Here is an 11,177-nt window from a genome sequence, read left to right as displayed (position 1 = left end):
GTCCTGCCACTGACACCCAGCTTTTTCTGCCCCTGCACGAGGCTAACTGTGAGGGCACACGGAGGCAGTCGAGTTTATAAATGACCAACATGCCAATTAGGGACTCAGCAAGAAAGAAAGGACTGCAATTGTTATTGATTCATAATTCAAACCTCATTAGCTGTGAGTAGTATTTCCAAGCCCTTTGTCTTGGGGAGGCAGGGACTAAGGACCTGACCTCAGATGCCACCTTCACCTCCCTACCGCAGCCCTTCTCAGAGACGGAGAGTGCAAAGGTGCAGAGAGGGGTCAGTGCCTCTTCTACAAAGAGACTCTGTTCGCTTGGACTGGATCACCTTTCCTACGGTTTCTTGTCAATTGCTTTCTTTTCTGCGGATTGTGTGCTCCTTTCTATCTTCTCCCCATTTCCTCCGTAAGGCATTAAACTAACTCATCTCATTTCTGCCCAAATGAGAAGGGGAAACATATTCAGAAAAAGGCCATGGTCCGTTTAAAAGTCCTTATCAAGGCATTTCGTGTCTTTTAAGAAAGTGGTAAGTAGCTAGCTCAGAGGGGGAATACTGCTCATCCTTGGTGCTAGGTCGGAAATGACTCATCAAGATCGCAAGTTCTCTCCCTCTCATTCTTTCTCTCTTCCTCTGTCTCTGTCTCTCTCTCTCTCTCTCACACACACAGCCTTCAGATTTGACAAACGTTTGTTAAGCAGCCCTTGAGGGCAAGGTGACAGGTTAGTAGAGGGGACAGGGGCACGGGACAGAGCTGTGCCCTAGGCAGCATGATCACTGCTCTGATGGAGGGGCGGCAGTTCGCTGGGAGAATCCGAATGAGTCCAGCTGGGAGGCTTGGAAAAGTCACCTGCAGCCCATTTCAATCAGGGCTTTGTTTTCCCTGCTTTGTTAGTAGTTGATTGTCTCAATTTTGGTGTGATCTGAATCAGCTGTCAGCATTGTGGAACTAACCAGATCAGCTCTGCTTCTGTGTTCCTTAATAATAGCTCACATTTATTTAGAGCAGCTTTTCCACACAACTTCTACATGCATTATTTCATTTTATCCTCCCACTATCCCTATGAACTAGCTCTGCCGGAAACCAAGGATGGCCCAATGCTGAGCTCGGCACTGCCTCCCAGTAAGAACTGGCTGTATTTTTGTTGAATGGGGTTGGCTGGCTGGCTGCAGGAAGGACATTACCTATTGAGGTTGTGACTTCCCCAAAATGCCGTGGGTCTTTAATACCAGAACTGGGACTCGAATCCAGCCTTTCAATATTTCTGTTCCCTGTTCCTCTCACTCCATCTTCATGTACCATGTAGTTGGGGACCAGCAATTCCCAAGGTCAGAGCAGCCCTCTTCCCTGAAATTCCCAACCCTACTGGAGTTGACATAGTTTTCATGGGATGCCATGGTTATTTTCAGTTTCTATACTGATTTACAGATTTCAGGAGACCAGTCAAAGAAATACTATTTTCTTTTGATTATCAGTACCATCATCATTATCAAAATTCATTTGGTAAGAATTTAACATATACTGGATCTTGGTATTGATTAAAATCACCTTTTTATCCTTCCATTCTTTTGCCAGATGGACTTCTCCCTACTAATGGCCCTAGACTTCAAGCAACATATTTATTTTTATATTAATTACAGATATACCTATATTTTTATTCAAAATATTATATATTTAATATTCTAGTGACCTTAAAGAAAAAATAGAAAAAAATCACAACCTTAAAGACAACCTTAAAGACAGAGAAAAAAATCACTCAAATCCTACAGCATTGATACCGGGTTTATTTTTGCATATCACCTTCCCAGATTTGCTATAGTGCAGGTAATAGTTACAATTATAGCTTCGGACTATTTTTTATCTTCTTTTTTCAGTTCCAGTCTATCATAAATATTTTTCATATTTGCTCCATAGATATTATAATTACCATTTTAATAACTGCATACTATCCCATCAAGTGATGTATCATTTACTGAATCTTGTACTTCATCCTTGGGTATTAAGTTATTTCCAGTTATTTGTTATTATAGACAGCATTGCAGTGAAGATATTTTAATTATAGACCGTAGTGTTTCACTTTGATGTCCATGACTTGTGAGGATGCCCTGATCGGGAGCTTGACTTGTAAAAGGCAACAATGTTCATTGTGTAGTTACTATATGCTTAATGCTGTGTTATGGATACTAGAATATTATAAGGCATACATCTTTCCTTCAAGAAGTTTACAGTTTTGCTGAGAATGAGAGAAATGCACCTGAGACCACTGGAAGCTATGGGAGAAGGTACAGTATGATACCCTCACACTGTCCAGACACTGAGGGTTCGGAGCACTTTGAAAAATGTGCGAGTCAAAGGAGATAATTGGAAAGTAGACAGAGAGCGTGGAGTGCAGTGTCTGTTGTCTCAGCATCCTCGCATCCCTGAGCCTGAGCAAGCACACTTCGTTTCCATGACGACTGATTACCAAGTCCAAAAACATTAGTGACGGGCAGCAGGTGAGCCCCAACTGTCAGAGGGAAGGCTGAGATGAGGGATCCAGGGAGAGAGACAACGCTCAGAACTGGGTTTCAGTTGGTAACGCACCGTGTCACTGAACAGAGTCTAACCACATACGTCTGATGGAGGGGCCTGAGCTAAATAGGACAGAAAACACCCTCAAGGCCAGAGCAAGGTGCTCTGGGGGAACGAGCATTCCTGTTTGCCTCGCTCTTCCACAAGGTAGAAGAACTGTCTGGAAGCACATTAATCTCATGGAACGGTATGATAATATTTCATCTGGCTATCTACTGAACAAACATTTATTGGATATCCCCAGGGCCACTGTGTTTGGGGAGCTATGATAGGCTTTGGGGCGCATTTGAATAAAATGTGGTGATTTTGAAGGCTCTTGTAATCCACTGAAGGAGACAGACTTACCAACAACTGATTGTCTTATAGATGATGTGTAGGATAGAGCACAATAAAATAAGTGCTAAACCTAGAGGAGCAATTGGTGCAGTTTCAGTGGGATATTCAAGAAAAGGGCAAGTAGATGTGGCATTTCAGTGGGGCTGTGAACACAGAGGCTTTCAAGAGACTGAGAATGGGGCCAGCAGCAGGAGGGAGTCCCGGGCATGAACGAGCAGGATGTAACCACGAGCGGTCTCTTACAAGGGGAACAGAAGCTAAGCCTGGAGGTGTGGTGGATACTGGGACGATAGAAGTAGGTGGGACCAGGTGAGGGAGGATCCATCAATGCCAAGGGTGTGAACTCGGTTTTCCATCCATGGAGAGCTACTGAAGGAGCCAGTGAAGCTCCACGAGCCCTTGGAAGCTCTGGGCTGAGCTTGGGCTTACTCCCAGCACCCTGTTCTTACCCAAAAATCTGTTCCCAGGCTATGATTCTCACTGGGGCCCCACTAGGCTCTGCAGTGTTCTGGAACAATGGCAGCCTCTGACTCTGGCCACCCACCAGTGGCCCTTTGCCTTCACGCACAAGGCTGGAGCAACCATCCAAGCTCTGCTGGGACCCCTCTTCTGGCTCCAAGCCATCTTCCCTTTGCCACCCAGTGTGGTGCAGAGACCCCCAGATGACTGGGCCCACCATGTGTCCAGGATGGGGCAGAGTAAACCCTGGATAATCTAGGTCACCAAGGAACTAAGCCACCACATGTGTCTGAAAAAGCATAGCCCCAGGAATGCAAAGTCAGGAGGCTTCCAAGGAACTCAGCCTGAGCTTTGCTTTGACTTCTCCAGTCCACATGGCATTGGGCATTGTGCTGGGACAAAAAGAGCATGGGTTGTGAAAAGGCCAGAGTCTTTGGGACAATTAGGAGCAAAGAACAGAAAAGGCTTATTTTCCAGTTCTACAGTCTGACTCAGGAGGGCCTCATTTACCTGGTGCATCTCTGGGAAATTTGTTCACGCAACTACGTCTGAGTAATTAATATCTGCACAGCATTATATTGAATGTTCTTTCAGATGCAGAGGTGAAACAGACACAAATCTTTCTCTCAGGAGCAAATAGTTTTTAGCAGAAAAGGAGACATAGCCTTCAGAGAATGCAGGTGACGTGCTATAACCTTTGAGAGGAGGAATTGATTTCTTCCAGCTCGGAGAGAGAAAGAGGCGGGCAGAGGAGGTTTCAGGAAGAAGGTGATATTTGAATCAGAGGAAAGGAGGCATTGAAGCGTAAGTTGAAATGGGGCAGATATAGATGGAGGGAGGGGGAAAAGAGAGGTGATGGGGACAGAAAGGTTAACAGCCCAGAGGTGGGAAAGGGCAGAACTTGCAAGCAGCTTGAGATCAGAAATGCTGCCTTTGATTTACGAATCTTCAGTGCCTTGCCCAGTGGTTCAATAAATATCTATTGAATAAATGAATGAGTGAGTGAATGAAGAAAAAGCCATTTGATTTAGTTGAAGCATAGGGAGCGTGGAAAGAGTAATGAGAAATCGTGTTGCAAAGGCCACACCTTGAATGAATGCGGACTTGATTCTGCAGGGAATTGAGGAGCCATTGAAAAGTTGTTAGCAGGGTTAGGACGTGGTGACAGCCGTGCTTCAGGCAGATTAACCCCATATGTAGGGCTGGTCTTAGGGAGGCAGAGAGACCGTTTGGGAGGTTATTGCTGCAGCCCAGGCAAGAGGTAATAAGCCCCTGAACTAGGGCAGCAGCAATGGGAACAGAGGAGGGGACAGACGAGAGCAAGAATGGGAAGGCAGAATTGACTACAGACAGGTGGTTGGGGAGCAGCGGAGGGAGAGAAAGAAGCAAAGATAACAGGGGGATTTTGAGCCTGGGTGGCAGCAAGGATGGTGATGCCATTAACAAAAATAGGCAGCTCAGGAGGTGGTGCTGGGTTGAGAGGAAAGATGACGAGTTCGGTTTGGCACACACTGAGATATGGAGATGCTTTCTTTTCTACCTGTACCACGAATCAAGTCTTTATCCGGAAGATACCTGAGTGGTGAATGGGCTCACCAGGCCAAGCAGCAGCACTGTTCCATTTCTTTATGGATGAGGTCAAGACCCAAGTCATTTCCTGAAGGCTGATTTTTCAGACAAACTCTAATTGTGCTTCACACAGAGAATATTTTTGGAAGAAAGATTCTACTTTAATAATGATTTGAGATAAAAACCTGCCAGCATTCTTCCCTCTCCTTGGTGTTAATGAACTAGGAGATACTCAGGCCCAATAAAAAGCACATAAAAGGCTAGGAGCATCCTTCAGATCTTCTTCACCAGTCAGTCACTTTCATTTTCTAAAGCTAGAATTTCCAGTCTTTAAATATTGCATAAGAGCAGTGTTTGACTGTAGTTCTAACAGTCTAATTCAACCACAAAGAAAGTGTTGAATAAGCACTCTCTATGGACTCGTACCATACCAGACACTGCAAAAAGACTGGTGAAAAGAGAAAAAGAAAAGCTTCCCACTATTGGGGAGACCACAATCTAGTGGAAGGGATAAACAAATACACTGATGAACACATTCAGCGTCATATGTGACAGAAGAGAAATGTAAACAGGCAGGAAATTTGAGACATTTTTTTCTATCTTTGGAGAAAGGATTAGGGAAGACTTCATGGAGGAGGTGACACTTGATGATGATTTTGGAGGACTATTGTAGGACAACGATGGGAGGTCATTCCACGCAAAGATAGAAGATGAAGAAAATGAAGATGATTGCAAAGTTTAAGGGGGAGGAAGGGGAGAGACAGGAGAGAGAATTGGGACCAGATCATGAAAGCCATTATAGATGTCAAATGCTGAGACACGTAAACTTCATTTTGATGAGGTGGTTAGATTTGCCCTCTAGATGGGTCACCATGGCAGCATCATGGAGAATGTCTTTGAGGGATGTGAGATGGGGCCAAGGACAGCAGTTAGAGGTGTCGTCACAGACCAGGTGACAGATGGGAAAGGTCAAAGAAGATAGAGAGGCAAGCATAAAACATAGAAGATAGTTTAGGAGATAAAATCCATTGCACTTGTTGATTAATTAAGGAAAGAGAGAAGTCAAGGATAACTCTCAGATTCCTAGAAGATGATCCCATCTATAAAAAAGAAAGTACAGAAGCAGAAACATTCAGGGGCAAAAAAGATTTTGAGTTTGGATTTGGCTATGTTGAACTAAATGTCTTTGGAGCCATGGGGTGTAGCTGCCCAGTAGGTCACGATATACATATACATGTCTGACATGTGCAGCTGCCCAGTAGGTCACGATATACATATACATGTCTGACATGTGCAGCTGCCCAGTAGGTCACGATATACATATACATGTCTGACATGTGCAGCAAAGTTTAGATCTGAACATTAAGGATGGATTAAAACCAGTGAATTCATAAGCTCATTCAGCAAAACCATGAAGAGTGAGAAGAGAAGACGCTCATAGAACCTGGAAGATCCAACCTAAAGAGGTGGGAAGAGGACATGGATACAAAGACAAAGATTGAAAAAGAATGGTTAGTAAGTCAAGTGGAGAACCAGGAGACTGTGAGTCAAGGAAGCAAAAGAATAAAAAGTGGAAGAGAGTGGTGGGCAAGTCTGACTGGTACAGCAAAGTCTAGTGATCGGGGGGTGTGGTTGTATGTTGTAATTATGTACACAGAAGAGGCCAAATGGAGACTGGTGAGGAAAGAGAGTTATGGAGAAGAAACAGACTATGAGAACAGACTAAATTGTCAAAAGTGAAAAGGGAAGGAAAGACAGATGCAGGGGCAAGCGTAGGATTCTTCATTTACTAGGGGTAACTACGAGGTGGCCAGAGCTCTCTTAACCCCACAAAGTCCGTTAATATTTATGGACATAATATGCATTCCCTCTTTCTTAGTTCCTTCCACCCTGTAGCACAACCTCTTCTAAAACACATAGACATACATTTATTCTTTAACTCCTAATGTGTACCAGATAATGTGCTAAGGTTTCAGATGTTGGGGAAAATATAACAAATAAGGTACAGCCTTTAGCCTTGAAAAAACTGAAGTCTAATGGAGGAGAGAGATGTATAAACAAATAATTGTATGCAATGTGATCAATGCTATAAAATATATGTCAGTGGTGAACTGGAGTGGCTCATACTAGTTCATTTCCGACTCTGCATTCAAAGTGTATAAAAAGGCAGTCAGAATGGCCATCATCAAAAAATCTACAAACAATAAATGCTGGAGAGAGTGTGGAGAAAAGGGAACCCTTGTGCACTGTTGGTGGGAATGTAAATTGATACAGCCACTATGGAGAACAGTATGGAGGTTCCTTAAAAAACTAAAAATAGAGCTACCATATGATCCAGAAATCCCACTTCTGGGCATATATCCAGAGAAAAACATGGTTCGAAAGGATACATGCACCCAAATGTTCATTGCAGCACTGTCTACAATAGCCAAGACATGGAAGCAACCTAAATGTCCATCAACAGATGAATGGATAAAGAAGATGTGGTGTATATATATATATATATACATATATATATATATATATGTATATATATATATATATATACAATGGAATATTACTCAGCCATAAAATGAATGAAATAATGCCATTTGCAGCAACATGGATGGACCTAGAGATTATCATACTAAGCGAAGTAAGTCAGACAAAGACAAATATCATATATCGTTTATATGCAGAATCAAAAAAATGATACAAGTGAACTTATTTACAAAACAGAAACAAACTCACAGACTTAGAGAATAAACATATGGTTACCAGGAGAGAAGAATGGGGGGGAGGGATAGATTGGGAGTATGAGATTGACATTAAAAAAGAGGGGGGGGACACTTCCTGGGGAATGTGAAGGGTCTTGAGAAATGAGCAAGAATTTGATGGCCAAGAGAAAAGGGAGGAATTTGTAACCAGAGGGAAGATCTTGTGCAAATACAGAGGTGGGAAAGCCATAAACTCTTGAGGAAGTAGTGAAGTGTGAAGGGGTAAGAAAGGGAAGTTCTGAAGGATGGAGGGATTTTGCCCAGATCATGTTGGGCTTTATGTGTCAAGCTAAAGATTTTGAAATGGGAAGCCACTAAAGGGTTCTCGACTTAGGAGTTACATAATCATTAACTATTTTAGAATGATTTTTCTGCAGGAAGGGATCAAGGATGGTGTAGCAAAGACTACCAGTTAACCACCAAATTCTGTTATTCCCTTCTTCAAAGTTATAGAGTTTAATCTTGGTCCATGACCATCTCTGTAGCTAGAGAGCATATTCCCTGCCTCCCTTTTGTTGAGATGTGGCTTGGTGGCTTAATTATGCCAATGGGATGGAGGTAAGCCAAAGTTATGTGAGACTCTTCTAAGTCATCATCTCCAAGTTCAAAGACAGGGAGTTTCTCTTCCTTGAATTGGTACTCAGACTAGACTGTGTCCAGCTCCAACCATGCAAGTGGAAACAACGTCCTAGGGGATAGTGATGCAGCAAGATGGAAGGAACTAGGCTTCCTGAAATGACCACCTGGAGCACAGCCATCCTGCTAACCTGTACTTCACCTCCAGATATTATAATACAGAGAAATACAGTGTTTTAAGCCACTGTAGTTAGATTTTTATTCATGAGAGCATAACTGGTACCAGACTTTTCCTCCCGCTGGAAAAAAACAATCAAACTGGAAAATACATAAAGCAACTTTTTTTCAGGCAATGAAAAATAGCAAGCACAGGACTCCGGAAAAGAGAAATACACTTGGGGCAGTACATGATCTGCCCTCAGAAGTCATGCGGTGTCCTTTGTTTTTGTTGTCCAACAGGTCTGCCCAGGTTCAAGGAGTGAAGACATAGACTCTACCTCTTGATAGAGAAGAGACAAGGCAGAAGAACCTGTGGAACCAAAGATACCCTCGTGGCCTCATTTGGAAAATGCAATCTGTCGTATCTACCCTATGATTCAGCAATTTCACTCCCCGGTGTTTACCCAAGAGAAATGAAAAGTACACAAAAAGACTTGTACAGGAATATTCATAGTGGCATTACTCACAATATTAGCGTTCAATTCAAATGTCTATCAATCAACAGGAAAGTGAATTAAAAAATTGAGGTATATTCATACAGTGGAATGAAACTCTGACAAAAAAAAAAAAAAAAAAAGGATGGTTTACTGATACACACAATAACATGGATGAGCTAAAGAATGAAAGAGTATATCTGTATTAGTCCTTTTATAGTAAGTTCCAAAACAGGCAAAACTCATCTTTGGTGAAAAAAAATCAGAAAACAGGTTGCCTATGGGAGATGGCAGTATTGACTGGGAAAGAGCATGAGAGAATTTTCTGGGGTGATGGATATATAATATCATGATAGGAGTATGGGATATATATGCATTTGTCAACTTGTAATAAATTATACACTTAAGATCTGTGCACTTGCACTATTTGTATATTTTCCCTGAAAAAAAATATATAAACAAATGTTGAACTCTAATTAGTCAATTTAGTTTCAGCAGCGGCCCAGTTTAGGAATCCTGAAACTATTTTCTGTTTCTTCTAGGCTTGAAAAAATATGAGTAAATATATTGAGGATAATAAGAGCCAGGTTTCTTACTACTGGAGAAGAAAATCATACATAGAAAAAGAAGAGAAAGCCTGTGTCCTGTAGGACACATGATTTTACTACATATGTATATATTAGTCTACTTTTCTATCATATATGTGTATATATTCTAGCTCTATCTCCTGAGAAAGCCTAGAAACAATGATATATCAGAAGCACTATTTGTATGTAGACCCAGATCCTGGCTTCTAAACACCATTCTCTACTAGAAGGAACCAGAGTTCCTTGGAGAAAGGCTGATTCCAGGCAAGGAAAGGACAAGATAAGCCTGAAACATCTTGTTGCATAAGAAAGTAAAAAAATTCTCCAAAAATGGTGGGGACACATCAAAAGGACACAGATGCTTTCTGGAAGGCGTTCCCACTGGCCAAATCAGGGCAATCTAAGCAAGAAAAGAAATAATGACTGTAATTGGTTATAACCCATTGAATAAAATAAGAATCCATACATTTTTACAGATATAAGTAAATAAATATTCCTTAAAAAGAGTCCCAGTGGGTAAATACAGAAGGAATGAAGGAGTTCGAAAATCAACAGACGCTAAGGCTAGTGGGTGAAAGTTTGATGGAAGACAGGAGATTTTCATATCCTCAAGCTATTTCCCCATAAATCACTTATTAGTTACAAAGGAAGAAAGTGTAACTTAACAGAAATGAAAACTGGCAGATGCATGTTGACCAAATAATCAAAGTTAACATCACCAATATTGGGACAAACTGACACCATGGGCCTGACAAAGTGATATTCCTGCCCAAACTGCCTAGCCTGAATTAATTTATTCACGAGGAAACAGCAGACAAACTTAAATTCTGTGATTTCTACAAAATAACTAGCCTGTACTCTGAAAAAGGTCAAGGTCAAGAAAGACAAAGAAAAGCAGAGGAACACTTTCAGATTAAAAGAAACTAAAGAGGCAAGACAACTAAATGTAACGTGTTAAATCTCGGACCAGGGAAAACAAATTTGATAAAGAACATTATTGGGACAACTAATAAAATTTGAATATGCACTGTGGATTAAATATAACTGTTATATCAATATCCCAATTGTAACAATTGTACTGTGGTTATATAAGAAAAGGTTCTTGTTCTTAGGAAATATGGAAATACACAAAAAAGTATTTAGTCATAAAAGGGCATGATGCCTCAAGTGGTTCAGAGGCAAAAACCACACACACACACACACGCACACACAGAATAAGAGACGGGAGAGAGAGAGGGAGAGGAAGAAGGAGAAAAAGAGGCAAAATGCAAACAGTTTGGGTACAGGGCACATGGGAATTACACAATCATTAAAACTTTTCTGTACAGTTTGAAATTATATATAAATAAAATAAATCAAGACTGAGAAGAAAAAGGAGGTGACAAATTCTAGAGCGGTATAAGGGGTGTATGGAACAGAATATGGAAAATAATTGGAATGATTGGGTTACTCCTAGGTTTCTAATGGAGAAACTAAATGAATGATGATGTCGTAAGTGCACGTCCGAGATGGGAAGGGCGGGGGTGGGGATGAGATGATAAGATCACCTGGGCAGGACTGAGTTTGAAGCCTGGTGGGATACCCAGGTTGAGCTACGCAGCAGGCAGATGACCGGGCTGGGCTGGGGCTCCGCCGGGCAGCAATCCTCCGTAGCTCAATGACCC

General features: G+C 41.8%; 1 long non-coding RNA gene across 1 annotated transcript; it reads left to right on the top strand.

Annotated features, from left to right (window-relative positions):
- The first annotated feature begins 670 nt into the window (after positions 1–670).
- On the top strand, positions 671–7,313 carry LOC309610154. Its single transcript, XR_014233737.1, has 2 exons — positions 671–6,157; positions 6,250–7,313. It is a non-coding gene; the product is annotated as an uncharacterized lncRNA (long non-coding RNA).
- The last annotated feature ends 3,864 nt before the right edge of the window (positions 7,314–11,177 follow it).

The sequence above is a fragment of the Balaenoptera borealis genome (genome assembly GCF_965194805.1).
Source record: "Balaenoptera borealis genome assembly, chromosome: 13".
Classification (NCBI taxonomy): Eukaryota; Metazoa; Chordata; class Mammalia; order Artiodactyla; family Balaenopteridae; genus Balaenoptera; species Balaenoptera borealis.
Note: the sequence above shows the minus strand (reverse complement) of the source record. Positions and strands in the feature narration are given on the sequence as shown.